The sequence below is a fragment of the Crinia signifera genome, chromosome 2 (assembly GCF_055691185.1).
Source record: "Crinia signifera chromosome 2, ASM5569118v1, whole genome shotgun sequence".
NCBI classification, from domain to species: Eukaryota; Metazoa; Chordata; class Amphibia; order Anura; family Myobatrachidae; genus Crinia; species Crinia signifera.
The window spans coordinates 346,750,433-346,767,556 of record NC_139218.1 but is presented as its reverse complement, the minus strand read 5'-3'; the positions used below and the strand labels follow the sequence as shown (position 1 = coordinate 346,767,556).

At 44.4% G+C, this 17,124-nt stretch overlaps 1 protein-coding gene across 1 annotated transcript in view; it reads right to left on the bottom strand.

Moving 5' to 3' along the window:
• FNDC3A (fibronectin type III domain containing 3A) overlaps positions 1-15,853 on the bottom strand; it is a 183,689-nt gene extending 167,836 nt beyond the window's left edge. Inside the window, exon 1 of the mRNA XM_083169659.1 lies at positions 15,579-15,853. The gene's annotated coding sequence lies outside the window, so the exon portion shown is untranslated. The remainder of the gene's footprint in view (positions 1-15,578) is intronic.
• Between the last annotated feature and the right edge of the window lie 1,271 nt (positions 15,854-17,124).

The window sequence follows — 17,124 nt, the reverse complement described above, 5'->3', positions numbered from 1 at the left end:
TATTACAATACAGCCCTTTGAGTTGGACGTTAAGGTAACAAGTAGAAACTTATGACAGATGCCCTGGTGGCTGCAAAGCTATCGCCAGTAGCTCATGCAGTATTACGGAACAGCGCTGTCACCCCTTGTGTAGCCTGGTGGTGTTCCGGACCATACCGCGTCACCTCAGAACTTCCCGGCCACTAAATGAAACCTCCTGTGACTGTTATCCAGTGTGTGAATGCTGTCCATGGTAGACTTCTCCCTCATAGGCCCTCCTCACTAGCAGCGTCTCCACCTCTGATTATGTACGGAGCACTTCAAGGTAGGTGGCTGTAATTGTGGGCACTGGACTCCATGTACTCTAAGTCACGTGCAAAAGTACCATGTTAAGCATGAGCCGCATGTAATAGTATATACAGGATAGGAGATATGAGTAAACATGACACGCTTGGTCCTAAGATAGTAAAAACAAATTTTTATATTTGAAGTAATTACTAAACATGCAGATTCCATAAAAAAAGTGACTAGAATCACTAATGGTCAGGAAAACTACTGAGGCAAACGTGTGATTTCTAGGAGTCTATGTCAGATCATAGGAGCAATAAACGACAGCATAAAAAGTGGTAATCAGGTGGTAGATAGGCAGGAGGAAATGTACTAAAATGGAAGTTCCACTTAACATGGGATGTTGCTATGGCAACCAACCAGATACTTTCTATTATCTTCTAGAAGGTGCTAAATATATAATTAGTAGATTCTAATTTCTATCTTAGAAAATCCCCACCCCCCTCCAAGTGTCTAGGTCAACACCATTTGGTTGACAGATACAAAAAAAAAAAAAAATCAACAAATGAAAGGTCAATGTTCCCCACAAGTTTTTTTTCATGTTTTACCAACATTTGCTTGATTTACTATCTACATGAACTATGATTGAGAACACATTGCCAGAAGCAGGATGAGCTAATTGAGCCTGTGAGTGTATATGTTTTTATACTGGTGGTCACATATTATCAAACACACAAGATTTGACCTTTTGAAACGTTCAACCTAAAGTCGCCCATTTGATGTTGACCTAAATACTGGAGATCTCCTATACCACTCCGAGAAAGGTCATGTTAAAATATGGAAGGCTAGTTCCCTGTGGCATGACCAGAGATGTCAGAGCAAGCTGACCAGTGGTGGTACACTGCACAATTCACTTATGGACTTTTCAAAGAAAAGAGACTGGATGAAGGAATATATAATGGTCCTTTAAACTTAACTTTCCTGTATACCGTAGTGTTCATTCCGGAACCATGCAAATTTCGGTACTCTTTACCTAGAAGGGCGGCCATCGCGGGCATTGAATGCACTAAAAAAATCGGGTGCGATGCGACCGACGCGATGCCCACGATTTCCCATAGGGAACAATGTTAAATGTCTCAATTGACCCGATTTTCCTGTTCAATGCCTCAATTGACCCGATTTTTCCATAGGAAACAATGTTTAATGGGCCACAGAGGCCAAATAGGCACCCTGAAGTGTGAAATGGCCCCCACAATTGTTAACGCCACCCCACGATCAACGTCAACCCGAAGCGTGGCAAGCGCAGCGAGCCCGCGAGGGGCGGCGGTACACGTCCTACGACTTTTTCATACCCCCACTATCCACGTCGGCGTGGAGTTGAGAATAGATTAGTGTGGCGAGCACAGCGAGCCACCGAGCCCGAAGCGTGGCGAGCCCAGCGAGGGGACGCGGATACCTTCACAGGTATCCGCGTCCCCTCGCGGGCTTCACAGCTGTCCGCGGCCCCTCGCCACGCTTCGGGCTCGGTAGCTCGCCACACTTTCTATTCTCAACTCCACGCCGACGTGGATAGTGGGGGTATGAAAAGGTCGTAGGACGCGTACCGCTGCGCTCGCCACACTTCGGGTTCACGTTGATCGTGGTGTGGCGTTAACAATTGTGGGGGCCATTTCACACTTCAGGGTGCCTATTTGCCCTCTGTGAGCCATTTAACATTGTTTCCTATGGAAAAATCGGGTCAATTGAGGCATTGAACAGGAAAATCGGGTCAATTGAGACATTTAACATTGTTCCCTATGGGAAATCGCGGGCATCGCACCCGATTTTTTAGTACATTCAATGCCCACGATCAAAATCGTGGGCGCCGTTCTAAGTAAAGAGTACCCAAATTTCTAAACCGGTGTAGTTCCCCTTTCCTGCCTGGGGTGATGTTTCTAGCACACCAAAGCAGAGCGTGACACCCTAGGCAGGAGAGAGTAACTGCATGGGTTTTAAAATTTTGCTAGAATGAACACTATGGGGGGGGGGGGGGGGGGGGGGGGGGTATTCAAACTGTGCGGGGAAATATTGCCAATTACCTATTCAATGCTGCCATGAAAAAAAGCATTGAAGGTTTTTAGATCCGACATTATAAAAAGTTGGATCTGTTTTGTCAGAAACGGTCCCAATTCACAGACGGTTTTTGACAATCCTTGGCCGTTTTCACCGATACACAGACTTTTCTACACCCGATAGTTAGTACATTGAATACCAACTGTCTATGTACTGTCGGAATGGACAAAAATCATCCGGGATTCTGACTGTCGGTACTGAATGTACTCCCTATACTCCACTCCTAACTGTCTGTAAGTTGTCTGTGGAAGCAAAAGGAAGACTGGGCAACATATTTTAGTTCCATCCTCTGCCCTTCCATACACCAAACAGGAAACAGATCAGAATTAACTGCAAGGGATGAAGTCCTCCTTACATTAATGATCAGAACCCACTTCAGCAATGCTCCATCACATTGGTATGTTGAGAACATCGCTACCTACTGACCTGTAAACAATACTAAATGAAAAACACATTAGAAGTAATGACTTGCATACATTTGTTTTCTACTGAATGTAAACCAGCGAGTACTCTGTAAACAACACATGTAGCCAGTTCCATAATGAGCAGTCTTTACTAAAGAGAAGACAAATTGCATTCTTGCAACACCCAAAAGACGTCAGGGAAAGTGTAGCGTGATGCAGTAGCTCCCTCGGGACACAGTTACACTACTGTGTGTGTGTGGCGCTCAGGCAGGGAACAAGGTGTCATTTCAGATTACCAGTGACTGCGCCGTTCTGTGGCCACAATGTGATAGGAGCTTTTGAGGAATCAACTGGAGCAAAAAACTAAATCTTGGCAGTCTAGCTAGTGTATAGAAAGTGTAGGATTACTACCATAGCTGCGTGAAGATTATACTAGAGGCGCAGGTTTTAAACTTTTGCAGTCACATTTTTTTGGGGTCAATTTAAGCAGTCTTGTTTAAATCTTTAAATGAATTGATGTTATTTTTTCTTTTTTAAGTCTAAAATGGTCTACACTGAATGTTGAACGATGTTAATGTTCTTATTTTAAAGTGTCTCACCGCTGGATCTGCTACTAGCGCTAGGGCTGTTGAGCCTGACTAGACGTTGGACTTGAAAGTGTTACACAATTGTTGCTCATGCAATATTCACTCATATACAAGTTTGTATTGATCTTGCGCAAGCAGCTGCTTGGCTCCTACATTTATGATGATAGCCGTCACCAGGGGTGTTCAAATGCGTCCCACAAGCTGTTGTGGAACTACACATACCAGTATATCCTGCTACCATTTTTGCGACTAGGGAATGCTAAAACTCTGGCAGGGTAGTTCCACAGCAACTGAAATTTCACTAATTGAGCACCCCTGGCCGTCACCTTTTATAGTATAGCAGGGGATGAGTGTAGGGTGTATATTATTTAGGCCAGTAAATGCAAGAAGAATTATGTAGACCACATAATAAATCTTGTGTTCCCCTTGGTCATTTAAAATGGCAGGGCTTGGGATTACAGTATTTGGAGTCAACATGCTATGTAGCCGTGGAAGGTTTCCTCAATATTCCCTGCTGTGCTATTTGAGGTGGAGATCTGCACCATGGATGGTGCTCACGTTGAGATGGATGCAAACGCAATTGTTTACTTTCCTGCTGCAGCTAGTATTTTATTCCACTGCACGTGTGCACCAGAAAATGTTATAGATCCACCTCCAGGACAGGTACAGAGTGGAGTGTACAGGGCTGTGGTAAGAATGAGGTCTGGGACCCTACAAACTACTGAAAGGGATTAGTAAAACATACTAACTTGCATAGATCTATCATTTAATGATGTGTTCGCACGAAGCCCAGCGTTGAATCATACCACAAATAATAATGACATGATAATGGAAGACATCCTGCGTACTTAATTTATCCAGCCGGATATTTAATTTAATCTGTTCTCCCCTTACATTATACAAAATACATACATACATAAACACATACAGTTCATGAAGTGAGTTTACTCCAAGTACATACTGTATAACTATTCTGGGGATTGTTCTATTCAGCAGCGCAGGTCTGGCCCACCCTTGCACCATCTTTTCTGTTGTTGCAGACACTCCATTTATCAGATTGCCCGTTATGCTAGAAAGGGGGGGGGGGGGGGTTTGCTTAATAAGCCTTCAAGTAGGTTTAACATTAGGGGTTTATAAAAATAATAATAATATTATAAACCAGGCATTTTTGTATACATTTACTGAGTATATTTGTACAAAACAGTAACTCGAGTGGTTTTGGTTAACTTGAACAAACCTGATCAGATCTTTTATCTGCATTTATTCATCCACCACACACACTGCATTATGCCATATTTCTAGGAAATCCAGCTTCAGAGCTACAATATACTGTATTGAATACACTATTGGCAGCTATGGCCGATACAATACTTACGCCTTGCTTGTGTTGTGCTACATCTCACGTACAGTGCGCCGCTAATGGTATATGTGGCTGTCTTGATGAATGCAGCATTCGTTAGAACCACTGTAAGCAGAAATGGGCTGCATGTCCACTGAGCACTTGTGGAGGTATGAGTGGGTGGACGGAGGATGGAACAATAAACACTCCGTGTTCTAGGCTGAGCAAACACATGGAAGCATTTGTTTGGTCACCTGTGAAATGCTCCAAAGCCAGACAAAATCTGCCAAGGTCAGACCAAATCCTTTTTCCATGTTATTTAGAATAACCTCTGTACTTAGGATATATAAATATATATAGAATTCAAACTGCAGATATAGCGAATGCGTGCTACTGTATTCCAGAGATTCTAATCCCAATCTCTGGAATACATAAACAAGAGAAACATTTTCATCATTAAATGACTTTAAAGGGTTAATTCCTTTATGATCATATAGAGTGTAAGCTCCACTGGGGCAGGGAATGATGTGAATGTTCATATATTCTCTGTACAGCGCTGCGGAATATGTGTGCGCAATATAAGAAACTGGTAATAAATTAAATAAGTAGTGATCAACGTCACCGCACCCCTCCATGACGTACACCTGTGCTCATATCTATCGGTCACCTGCGTATGACAACATGTAAAGGTATGAGTGATATGTGGCGACATTTAGCATGCAGTGCAAGTCTGAGGGCATGTGGGGGTATGACTGGCATGTGAGGCTATTTAGTGGCACATCTGGGTATGTGGTATGTGAGGGATAATTGCATAAAAAAAAAATCAAAACGTGTTTTTGTGGGGGTGGGGGGGGTCGGGGAATATACATAGGGGAGCAGGGAGAAGGATGGGGAGAAGAATGGGATTTGAGTAGCAGAGGAGATGGTTTAAATCAGGCACGCCCAAACTGTGGCCCTCCAGCTGTTGTGAAACTACACATCCCAGCATGCCTTGACAGAGTTTTAGCGTTCCCCAATAGTAAAACTGTGGCAAGGCATGATGGGACTTGTAGTTTCACAACAGCTGGAGGGCCATAGTTTGGTCATATGGAAGTATATAAAACTTCACTTGGATTGACTGTTGTGTGGCTCCCTCGAAGGTTAGAGGGCTGCACACTTGAAGAATATCACATTGGGCCTGATTCAGCTTGGCTCGGTCAGCAGTGAAAATTGCTAAATGAAATGACTGAGTGCTGAAACACCGCCCCGCTGACCAGAAAATTATTTCCCCTGCCTTCGAAAATAAAAGTCACTAGAAAGAGGGGGCGGGCGCTGACGTCCTGTGATGTCACCCACCAGCTCCCGGCTGGTTTCGGTCTGGCTGCGTTCAGTGTGTTCAGCGGGATGTAATATCTTGGGTGGGTGTAATCCAGTGATTCCAAATTGGTGTGCCTAGGCACCCTGGGGTGCTTGGAGGCATTTGCAGGAGTGCCCTGAGTTGGTGGTCCAGGACCAATTAAAATGCTTTATGGTGAATGTAATAGTGCTTCCAATTGTAAAATATGTGGACAAACAGGAGCTGTAGAGTGCCATGATTCAAACAAATTTGGGAACCACTGGTTTAGTGTTCATTCTAGCACCCTGCCTGGGGTGTCACTGTCTACGGTAGTGCTTCTAGCACAGTTTGGTCTGTATATCAGCACTGATATACAAACCAGACCTATGCTAGAAACACCTCAGCAGACAGCGACACCCCAGGCAGGGAAGAGGAACTGCATGGGTTTTCAAAGATGGCGGGTGCTAGAATGAACACTACTGGTGTAATTTAAAGTAGACAACCTATCTGAGAAACGGCTGCATAGAAGTACATTCTTAGATTGGGAATATAATGTCAGCTTAAGCACCCTTATCTTGCTGGACAGTTAGCAGATAACCGTCAGGAAGTGAAAAATGTCAGTTTGCAGGGCTTGTTTTTTGGGAGGGGGGGACAACATGGTAGATTACACTTCTATTTTAAACTTTGCTACTTTAGAATAATTTTGCTGATAAAAAAACGTGAACTGTAGTAACCGTATTGTAATCATAGCCCCATGTACCCTGTATGTTACATCACAAAAGAAAACCCGTGTGTGTGCAGCAACTGTATGCGACCAGAAATTCGTAAAAGTGTCCTGTTTAGAACCCAAACGGGACCCTTCACGTTGCGGCCACGGTTTTAGTTGGCTAGTCAAACCTAAAACCATGGGATTCAAGAGCTAACAGAAGTGCGTCATGTAGTCACACTTACTAGCAAGGACTTGCGGAACAGAGTTAACTGAATCCACTATCATCAGGAGGAATTAAATTGTAGGTGATGGAACGCAAGGTGTCCTTCTGGAACGGCACAGCGATCCCACCTCCATGGTTTTCTCTCACAGACCATACAGCCGACACCGTATAGTACTGCACGGCCACAATGCCTGGCTGGCTGCATATCACATACAGCTGAATATTCCCCATAACTGCCTGACTAGAACTTGAAAGCATCCATACTACAGGTTCAGGATCTTAACATTGCTTCCATCATCCAAAAATTGCTACGAGAAAGAAAAACTTTAAGCTTACGTTTTATGCTGAAACAAACTAATCAAATATAAGGAATATTCTACACAGAAAATAATATTATGCTGGAACAGAACCGTACTGTCTGACAATTCCCTGGTAATTCTCTGCAGCGTTCTTGACTTCACTGCTTGGAAGCAGAATCCCAGACTGAATGACTACTGAGTAAAAAAAGTGATGCTCTGAAAGGAGCAGCTACACAGAGAAGATCAGAAGACTCCCAGGAAATAAAATCAATAGGTCTCTAATGTAATGGATGCACTATACACAAAAGGGTATAACACACAGGAGGGACAATTAAATACCACACACAATAAACTGCCTGCATTAAACAGGGAACATAGCAAAGATTATTATATTTGTTGTTAATAGTAATCAATAGTTGATTATGTTCATTTCTAAGCGTCACCAAATTTTGAAATGTATAATAAAAAAAATTTCCAGGGTCAACCTATTAACAGTTGCTCAATGCACTGCCAGGGAACAGCCAGTCTCAAAACTTGCTATTATCGTTTATTTATTTGGTGCCACAGGGGTGTTATTTATTACCAGTTTCTTATATAGCGCACACATATTCCTTAGCGCTTTACAGAGAATATTTGAACATTCACATCCTGGCCACATTGTGGAGGTAGATGAGACGCAGTTTGTGAAGCGGAAAAATGATGCAGGCCGCATTTTACCACAGCAGTGGATTTTCGGTGGGATATGTAGGGAGACTGGACATTGCTTCCTGTTCTTTAATCATTAATGTTTTTGATTTTAAAGTTCTTATATTGTAATTATTCTCATTAATTTTTGTAATCAATGTTCTTAATTATTTATGCTTTATTAATGAATTTAAGTAAATTACAGTTATTAGTTAACACATGTCGTCATTACTGTGTCAGCTGTATGATTTAGCAGGTGTGAATGTGTTCCTAGAGCACCAGCACTATCCATGCCACCTCGAAGCGTGGCGAGTGCAACGAGCCCCGCGAGGGGCGGTGGAACGCGTCCTCCGACCTTTTTCATACCCCTACTATCCATGTCAGCGCAGAGTTGATTCTATATAGTGTGGCGAGTGCAGCGAGCCACCGAGCCTGAAGCGTGGCGAGAGCAGCGATCCCAGTGAGGGGACACAGAATACATGTAAAGTGATCCACGTGCGCTCACCACACTTCGGGCTCGGTGGCTCGCTGCTCTCGTCACACTATATAAAATCAGCTCAACGCTGATGTGTATGGTGGGGGGAATGAAAAGGTCGGAGGATGCATTCCGCCGCCGCTCGCCACACTTCAGGGTGGCGTGGATAGTGAAGGTGATGCAAAAAAAATGGCATAGCTACTTTCAATAGTAAGCACCCATAACATCTCATGGCATGGGTGCTTGTGCAATGAAATATCGGATCGCACCCTGTCTATGGTGCCCTCTGATACCATGCGATATTTCATTGTATAAGCACTCCTGTGCACTTATTATGGACATCGCATCGCAGCGCACGGCACTACAGGTTGAGTATCACGTATCCAAAATGCTCGGGACCAGGAGAATTTTGGATAACGGATTATTCCGTATTTCGGAATATTTTAATATTATTTCAATTATGTATTTTGATATATCTTGCATTCATACTGTATAAACACATCAAACACCTGAAATACACACAAATATATTTTATTTGTTCAAAAAACAAGGTTTCAAAACATGAAACAAAATTTGTGTACTATCTCAGATATTGAATTTGAATGCCAAGCAATAATTGTCTTGCACATATATAGTGCCAGTTACATATCATGTCACCAGTAGTGCTGTTACAAATGTCCCCAGTGAGTTTTTTTAGCAAAAAAAAAAATTTATTTCAGTTTCTGGAATGTCTGGTTTTCAGAATAATTCGGATAACAGATATTCGGATACGGGATACTCAACCTGTATAGACTCTGTGCGATCCAATGCAATGCGATTTTACTACGGAGAATAGCCCAGCACGCAAAATGCATACTGGGCGCCCTGGAAAGTACCGGATTATCATTAGTGATCTGACTTACGTGAAAGTCACAGCATTTATGAAGCGGGAGGGAATCCTCCAGCAACAATGTACATTTTACTCAGTGGGCCTTATTCTAATCCACTCTTTCTGACAAAATCCTTCTTAGATGGGCAAAACCATGTGCACTGCAGGTGGGGCAGATGTTACTTGTGCAGAGAGAGTTAGATTTGGGTGGGGTTTTACTTCAAAGTGAGATCTATATTGCAGTGTAAAAATAAAGGTCAGTATTTACCCTGCACAGAAACAAAATAACTCACCCAAATCTAATTCTCTCTGCACATGTTACATCTGCCCCCCCTGCAGTGCACATGGTTTTGTCCGTCTAAGAAGGATTTTGTCAGAAAGAGTGGATTAGAATAACCCCCAGTGTACGGTCTACAACCTTGCGCACATCTGTGATAATATGCAGTGTGACTGTATTGGTCTTTTATAGTTTGCTTTATCCGCAGCCTATCAAACTCCTAAATCTCCATGTGCACATGGTCATGGCTGGGTATAATACTATATAGTATGTTTGCATATACTCTGAATATTTGTTTGAGCTACATACAGACATCACCTAACCCCAAATAAAGGGGGAAAAAAGCCACAAAAATATTCTGTGAAATATTACTAACTGCGATTTGCTGACTTTGTCTCTTTGAGGAAATTTGTCAAGATCTGGTTTATATTATGCAATATGTAACCGGAAACAAGAGGATAACAAACAGCTCTCAACTGAAACCTTCTGGCATGTATGCTCTCTAATATGACAATGGAAATTGAAAGATTTCTCCAGAGCAGGCAGATGTCCTGAAGATACAAGTTCCTGTATCTCACGCCTGCGACTTGTACGGTAGTGGCACAACAGCTAGAGAACCGCACACTGCGAACTGACACTCTATGGACTTGTTAAAAAGAATTTTGAAGAACCGACACGCTTCTGATGAAGGTTGCTGCCTGCAAAAAGGGTTGTTCCCAAAAGGCCTGGTCCCTAGTATATAAACTTAACGGGGTTAGTCTGGCTCATATGCTTGGATGACAATTAGCATGCGAGCGCAATGTTTTTCATCTGCGCATTTCTGCAAATGTGCATGCGCCAGGTGTGAGCAGTCACAGCAAACAGAGTGCTCACCAGGTGACCACCCAGTGACAGGCAGCTGACATGACCAGATGTTAGCTGCCCGCCATTTTCCCCTTAACACGCAAAGCTAAGACACCCCCTCCTGGAAAGGTGTGCAACCCTCCGCATCAGCGTTAATTTCCCGTGATTCACAGCTCTTCGTGAGGAGGGGCTAAAGATGCAAATTGTGGTCCATACACCCTGCATTTTCTACATGACAATAAACAATAACATGGAGACAGCTTGTGGAGCACATGCAACCTCAGAGGGTAATTATACATGTCATCTGATCATCAGAGCCTGGTACTGTACATCTTACACAATCAACAATAATCAGGCCAACAACCCAATACCTTCGAAAACAACAGATTCTGTGGAGGTATGAGCGCAATAAATTAAAATTAAAACAACCCAATACCTGTCAATTTGGCCTGAAAATCGTATAGCGTCAACAGACTGCAGGTGCACATAGCACAACGGGCTGAAATATCTGAAAATGGCGATCTGCTACTGAACGGTTGATATAATCGGCCAGTGTATACCCAGCTTCAGCGTGAACAAGTATAAAGCATTTGAATGAAGCTCTAGGGGCCTGAGGCGAAGTGCACTGTTATCAGAGTGTACTGCACTGTGCACATGCTCCGCAGCCAATCATAGACAAGCACAGGCGATACTGAGCCATAGACATTTCAGTCCCATCTCCATCTACGATAGAGGAGACAGAGCTGGGTTGTGATGGGACATTGTTGTACAGGCAAACTTCATTGAGGGTGTGTCAACACAACTGCAGGTTATGCAGGATCTGACCTAGCTGCAAATTACCATACATATCATTTGCATAAAATATAGGTTGATAGAAATGCCCACCAGCGGTGAGGAGTATCAATTTAAATATACGGATAAGGGTGGAAGCACCGCAAAGATGCTTAGGGGTAATATACAATTTATCACCACACACGCAATGCTAGAGCACACACACTCTGCATCTGGCTGTACACTTATCAGTGCCCTTTACTGCAAGTATTCCATAGTCACAGGTCTGGACATGATGACAGATGTGTCTCAAAGATGACCACATCGTGTTTAATAAGAATATTGATTCAGGTTACGAACAATTAAGGACCTTCATTTTATTAATTACACAATCTACAGGGAGAAGAATAATTAGCCATAGTGCTTACTACAGCAGAATAGGCTCAAACTTTAATGCCCAAAGCTATACAGTTTCAAGCCCATTTCCTTCCACGGTAAACCCTCAGCAAACATGATTTAACCTCCAGATTCACTAAGCTTCAAAAGTGATAAAATGGAGAGTGATAAACAGCCAGCCAATCAGCTCCTAGCTGACATGTCACAGACTGTGTTTGAAAAATGTCAGGCAGGAGCTGATTGGTTGGTTGTTTATCAAGCCAACTTACCACAGATTTCTGCTTGCATCCAGGGCCACCTTAATGCATGGGCTTACTGGGCAGCTGTTCTAGGGGCCTTCGAGCAGGGGTTTTCTGGTGTCTCTGGAGTTCCTTGTGAGGCTAGTAGAGATTGATGCTCGGCTGGTTTGGTTGTGAATTACACGAAGGCCCTCATTCTGGTCCATTCTGGCATTCGCACAGGGCAGCGGGCAAGGGGCATTTGCATGTGAACGCCCTGCATTTCCTGGGCAAACCCACAAAAAACTGGATGCGCCCAGGAAAACTCTGGGCATCCCCATTTGAACGCAGCAGGGCATCCGCCTTCTGAGGGCGGGCTGCTGGTGTCACAGGATGTCAGCTGCCCATCCCATTCTTGGACCCTGCAAGTCTAGGTGAATCTAATGATTTTGGCCCCATATGCTACCCTGCGAATGGACGTATATGCAAAACATCCATTCGCAAAGCGGTGGGGATGTGCGGACCACGGCGCGGGCAGCATGAGAAGGCTCACTAAACTGCATAGCGAGTCAATCAGCATCACCTCCAAAATCCCAGCTGCTGGAAAGCATTCTCTACCGGCCTGCTACCAACCAGTTACTGGCTTTAAGCTGCTAATTGCTTATTGCCATTAAAACGGTCCTGCTTAGCCCTGAGCACTCTTACAAGTATGGCTAACAGCATATGCCTACTAGATTGTAAGCTCCTCCGAGTAGGGCCCTCTTCCCTCCTGTTGTCAAAGCCCACTTCTCTTCACATGTCACTCACAGCTCTCCTATACTCCAACACTCAGTGACCATCTTCGTCTGCATACTCATCTCCATCATTGGCCTCAAGCCTCTAGTTGTATGTTGATTGGGTCCTCACTACTTACATTTAAGCTGTAATGTGTATTGAACTGTGGCACTCTTTATTTGTACTGTATTTTTGTTATTTATTCAATGTTATGCCAAGCTTTGTCTCCCTGTATTGTTCCTTTGTACGGCGCTGCGAAACACTTGTGGCGCCTTATAAATAAAATTATAATAATAATAATATGCCAAATACTGTGAACTGATTTTTCCTAAGAAGACTATTGTAAGAATTCACAAGAAAAATACTTATCAATACAACAATCCAAGGACCAGTATACAGTATTAGTGTTCATTCCAGAACCCGCCATCTTTGTAAACCCATGCAGTTCCTCTTCCTTGCCTGGAGTGTCGCTGTCGGCTGTGGTGTTTCTAGCACAGGTCTGGTTTGCATATCAGTGCTGATATACAGACTACACTGTGCTAGAAGCACTACAGCAGACAGTGACAACCCAGGCAGGGAAGAGGAACTGCATGGGTTTTATTCATAAAAATGCTCTCAGCATGGTGATTTCCTGCCATATGCGTGACACCAAAATCCTGGATCCCACCTGAGTTAAAGAAGCTGGGAGCAGATGTATTAAGCCTGGTGAAGTAATAAAGTGGAAGGTAGTAACTCACGTGCCAATCAACTCCTGTTGTTTTTCAGACACAGCTGATTGACTGGAGTGCTGTCACCTTCCACTTTATCAGACTTAATAAATCTGCCCCCTGGCTTTAAGCTGTGTCACAGCTGTTTGAAACCAGGTTTACACTGCAAGCTGGACCTGTTTGATTGCATCATCATCTACAAGTGCCAGTGATCCATCTCTCTATTCATCTTAAGGTGCGTACAGCAAAAATCGCTGGCAATATGGTCGCTGAGCGACCATATTGCCAGTGATTGGAGTGTGCATCAGTGATTAATTGCCGGGTGCGTGCTCCCGTTTACAGGCCCCTAATGTTCTCTGGTCGCAGGAGCATGCTCCTGCGAACAGTGACTTCCCCTGCCTCTTCTCCCAGCAGTGTGTCATTTCCATCAGCAACCATCTCTGGTCACTGATGAAAACGGGACACTGAGCAATATTATTGCTAGCAATATATTGCCAGCGATCATATTGCTCCGTGTGCACACAGCTTTAGCGTGATCCCAGGATGCTGGGTTACAACCTGGGAGTAACAAGTGTCAAGTTTATGGGTAGCACACCATCACAACAAGCCAAGACCAGGCAATAACCTAGGCCAGGAGCTTTGTGTGAATAGGGTATTCGCCAAATGAAGGGCACTGCCAGGGATACATGTGAGCATTAATATTCATTCTAGCGCACTGCACCTTTCAAAACTCACGCCTCTTTCCTGCCTGGGGTGTTGCTCACTGCTGACATACTTCTAGCACAAACTAGTCTGTACCATAGTGCTTAAATACAAACCTGACTGTGCTAGAAACATCAAAGTAGAGAGCAACACCCCAGGCAGGAAAGAGCTACTGCGTGGGTTTTGAAAGGTGCAGTGTGCTAGAATCAACACAAAATCATAACATTATTATGATGCAGAAATTAGAACATTGATATCACCACAGACTATGTAAGATATATTAATTTACTCTATATGTATAGGAATGTCATTTATACAACTGAGGACATTTCAAGCTATGTTTTGCATATTGCACCACCTCTGATTTCAGAATCTTGCCACAAATCTGATGATAATAGTTAGATAGAACCAAAAAGCACAGGAAAGCTCTGATATACTTCCTGTAAACGTAGCCTATAGTACTACTGCCAAGCAAAACAAAAATGGCAATCAGGAAAAGAAAGTTACCATAAATTAAAGGAACAACACACAAATAAAAAGTATATCGGAATAACATTACATAGGTGTAAATCAGTATGCTGAAAGAAGTATTCTACTTTCAATGTAAATAAAATACTGTATGAGTAAAAACAGGACCAGACATTAAACTCTGCATTCGAGAGGTTGGAGTGTCCAGTCCAGGGGATGTCCTGTGCCAGGGGGCTGCCTGTGACAGCTGTCACCAGGTAGAGGAGGAAGGAGAGAATAAAGCCTCCCTGTATGGTCCAGCATGTAGAAAAAACTGGAATGGTCCAGACCACACAAGGAGGTTGTAAATCTCCCCCTCCCCATTTTCCTGGTGAAAGCTATCACAGGTATCCCCCCGGACAAGACCGCCCCCCGGACAGGACACCCCAAGCTCTGGAATGCAGAGTTTGCTGTCCGGTCCAGTATTCCAGGGTCTTGTCCGGGTCCGGTTTTTAGTTAGTAAAATACCATCAAATCTCCAGTATTAAATAATATAAAAGTGAGGAGCCTGCCCATAAATCTGGGGTTTTGAAAAAGCATTTTCCAGTGATTATGTTATTTACAGGCTGTGATGGGGCAGCATACACTATTGTGTATAGTAAACACCAATTACCATAAATAAAATCAAAAATACATATCTTACTATCTTCTCTATGATTGCACTGCGAATTTGCTTTAGTTAAATGTAACCAATAAGATGGGATAACCTGAGAAAGCAAGCAGCAACAAGTGAGCAGGACTCTGGTCTAGTGGCAGTGCAGAAGTGAAAGTGATCTAAGCAGATCAGGCTGAACACACGAAACACACACACACACACACAGGCAAAGCAACAAGTATTAGTCAATAATAGAAATACATACTGACCAAACTGTTACAAACACACCAGTACTAGCTCTATGCCCATCAGATACAGAAGGAAGTGACAGTAACAAGCAAGCAGTGCTCCAGTGCCTGAGACTAACATAGGCAGTTCCTCTGACTTACTGACATGTAGTCATTACATAATGTGTCAGTAAATATAATCCTGGGTGTATTTCACACACACAGTTCTCAGGGGCACGGAGCTCAGCAGCAGCAGCAGCAGCAACAAGTGACACTCACCCTGCAGGCACCTGCGCACTGGTTCAGCTCCTCACACCTCCACATCCAGCATCTACACCCAGCTCTCCCGCAGCTCCATCCCTGCCTGTCCCGGGAGAGATCCTGAGAGCCGGCCGCGCGGTCTGACATGCATCCAGTGCGGGCGGCGGCAGTGGTGGATCAGGTAGATGATGAGGGTCAGCAGCAGCAGCAGGAACAACAACACACACAGACAGCGCTGGGCTCTGGGACTGGCTGCTGGGCGATCCCCCCTCCACTGCTGGTGACGTCAGTGCGCAGAGCAAAGAGGTTCCCCTGACGCAGCGTCCTGGCACAGTCCCAGCACAGCACAGACTGGGCGTGCCGCGGCGAGCCACGCCCCCTTCTTATACCAAGTGACCTTTTGGTAGCAGCAGATCTGGTTGCTAGGAGACAGGAGCAGGAGGTGAATGTATGTTGATGTACGGGGTGGGCTGCTGTCTTAGTAGAGCGGCGAGCCTCATTAGGGAGGTGAGGAATGGGGATGTGTTTTCTACCTCCAGCAGCAACAGGTCTACAGATAACAAGCACTGCCTGGCTATTTCTCTCCCATGGCAGGACTAATGGGAGATCCGAGAGGGTTATAGGATCTCACCTCTAATTATCTGTACTATGAGATGGATGAGCCTAGTTACATAGTAACATTAGTGCTGTGGAAGGGGGTTGTTAAAGGGACATTTGAAATTAGTGAACACTGCAGCTGGTAGCTATCCTCACCCGGGCTGCCTAAAGCTGGGTACAGAGACATTGGTGTGATATTAGCCGGTATATCATATCCAGCTGAATTGGAAAGATATCATAATGTTAAGTTCTGTGTATTGTTCTGTGCAACATATGTTGCAAACCACTAGTGACGCTTTTAAAATAAAATGTAATAATATCACTCGTGTGTGTGTGCCCCCCCTCCGCCGAGTCCCATCCAGGGCTGGATTTGTGCCTAGGCCCGTGAGGCACCGGCCTCAGGGCGGCACCAATTTAGGGTGGCAGGCAGGCTGACATTCTGTTAAATAGCAGCATGGCAAAGCTGGTGGGCAGCAGTGAGTGACGAGCACCGCCGCCGCAGACATGAATTATCATATGTCGGCGGCAGCGCCGCGCGTCACCAGCCACTGCCCACCCACTCTGCCATGCACATTACATCACCGCTTAGTGGCTGGGTCCGACGGTCCCCCTGCGCGTCCGGAAATGGTTAAGGCTCACTGCTGCCGGCTCCCGCCCATTGGCTACTCTACACACACACTGTGTATCCAGCAGCTGAGCGGCGCGCAGATCCTCCCTGCGCTCAGTCAGTCACAGTGTGTGAGCCGGAGAGAGACTGACGGAGACACTGTGCTAATCACTGTACGAAAAAAGTGCCTCCCTCTGGGTCCTCCGTGCAGTGAGCAGTCCAGAGTGCTTAAAAAAAATATTAAGGTGGGCTACAGTAAAATTTTAATGAAATATATAAATAACAATGTATATACATATATGATTGCATTAAAATAGGGGGGGGGGGCACATATGTTGTGCCTAGGGGCGGCCTGACCCC